General features: G+C 57.1%; 1 long non-coding RNA gene across 1 annotated transcript; it reads left to right on the top strand.

Annotated features, from left to right (window-relative positions):
* Positions 1-1,606, top strand: LOC106722556. The gene is made up of 2 exons (XR_001358570.1): positions 1-74; positions 755-1,606. It is a non-coding gene; the product is annotated as an uncharacterized LOC106722556 (long non-coding RNA).
* Positions 1,607-2,043: the final 437 nt, after the last annotated feature.

Below are 2,043 nucleotides of genomic sequence, written 5' to 3'. Positions count from 1 at the left end.
GGGAGCCCCAGCTGGGGCTAGAGGAGCTGCTGCGGGCTCGCTGCCAACTGCTGCAGGATCAGGAGGAGTTTCAGGTATGGGTCCAAAGTGGGGAAAGGAAAGGAGCCTCTTGGTCAGAATGGTAAGATCTAGGTACCTTGGGGTTGCCACACTCCAGCTCAGCCCCTTCTCTGCACAAGGGGGTGCCACCATGCTTCTTCCCCCTACCTCAGGGCAAAGAGGGTGGGGGTCTCTCTTCCTCAGCCTGGCCCTAATGGGGGGCCACCCTGTGTCCCCTTAACCTATGCTGTGATTCGCCTGTGCCCTTGGCACTAGGGAGTTGGTGTTCTGCCACTTGCTGGTGGTAGAGAGTATGGAAAATGCCCCAGTTCCTCATCTGGCACTAGGGGGTGTTATGAGACCTACTCTTTCTCTGGTACTAGGGGACACCATCTTCACTAGCCTGGCAATAGGGAGGGACAGAGAGAATACCACTGGAATTCCCTCCCCCAGCTGTGCCCTGGCTTCCTGCCCTGCCCTGCCCCCAACAAGGTAGTGCCCCTTAGTACTGCCCTGGGGCACTGGGGCCAGCAGTAGCTGTGAAAGGAGGGTGCCTCCTGCCCTGCACCTTTGAGTCTCCCATCCAAGTCGTAACCCAGCCAACCCTGCTTATCTTCCCACGCTGGTTGACAAGAGATCAGAGCATCTCTGATGCACTAAATAGGAGGAGTAGGTGGCAGCATAGTGTATATTTAACCCCTTGCTCTCCCCACAGGAGGAGCTGGAGTTCTGCGAGCGGCTGCTACGAATATGCTTCCAGACCCCACCCGAGGAGAGCAGCATGGATCGGTGACATCCCCTGCCCTCCCCCAGCTCAGCAGGGGAGCCCCCTACCCTCCCAGCATGCAGCCCCCAGCTCCTGCCCCTTCATGGCAGCATGAGACACCAGAACCTGCCAAGGGGCCAGGCTGGAGCAGAGCTCTCTGCTGGGATGGGTGTGGCTTATTACCCTAATGAGGGGGTGGCACCTGGCACATGGTCCCCTCCACACAAATCTACTGCTTCCCAACCCACGCCCTCACAGTCCTTCCCCTCCTCCACTAGCCCTAGCCCTCAGGCAGACCACCCACTTTTTATCCAGATCCCAGCAGCCCCTTTCTTCCTTCTTTCCCCCTCCCATCCCTGATGCTGAGTCAGGTATCATTCTGCTAGCAAGATCCAGCTGCATGTTGTTAACCTCTGACTCATACTGGGACTGGCTGAGGAAGGGGAGCTTTCCACTTCAGGGGGCATCATATTTAATCTGCCTCCAGGCCAGCTTGGAGTAGGGCAGGAAGCTTTACCTTTCACTGGGGGAACCAGCCCCTCTCTGACACCACCTTTTAAGTCTTGAAGTCATCCCACCTTGAAGGAAGATGATGTATGAGTTCAGAGAACTGGGCAAAGCAGCTCTATTCCTTGCCATGCTATCCTTGTGGGGGTGAGGAAGGGAGGCAGCCATAGTGATGGGAGGGGTCCCACCTTTCAAGTCCTGGGGATTCCCCAGCAGCCCTCTTCCCCCTCTACCTGTTCATCTGTTCTCTGCTTGTTGCCAGTGGTTTTCTAATAAAGTTTCTGGTTTCGGTGATTGCTTTTCTGCCCCCCATGGATGCTGTAGGCCACAAGGACATCACTGGGACTTCAGAGCTGTTCAGGGGGAAGAAAATGATTGGTACTGGGGGCACATGAACTGGGGGCAGGGAATGAGACGGGATTTTCCCCTCTGGGTTGCTGCCCCCACTTCCCTCCAAGGCAGGGTCTCTGGCTGGCTCTGGGGGTGGGGACGGGGCAAGGGCTAGTCCCTTTTAGGTGGTATTGCTCTGCCCCCATCTCACACTTATTCTGTGGTATGAGTTACTGGGTCTCAGCTTGGCTCCCAGCCCAGTGGCAAGTGGCTCCATCTTGTGGAGAACCCTGGGGCTCCCATCTTTGCCTCTGCCTCTGCCTCAAAGCAAGGGCTCCCCAGGGCCTGGAAGTCGGTAGCAGTTTCACAGTGAGCTGCCCTCAGCCAGGATCTGACCTGGG

Source organism: Alligator sinensis, unplaced genomic scaffold (assembly GCF_000455745.1).
Source record: "Alligator sinensis unplaced genomic scaffold, ASM45574v1 scaffold260_1, whole genome shotgun sequence".
Lineage (NCBI taxonomy): Eukaryota > Metazoa > Chordata > Crocodylia > Alligatoridae > Alligator > Alligator sinensis.
Note: the sequence above shows the minus strand (reverse complement) of the source record. Positions and strands in the feature narration are given on the sequence as shown.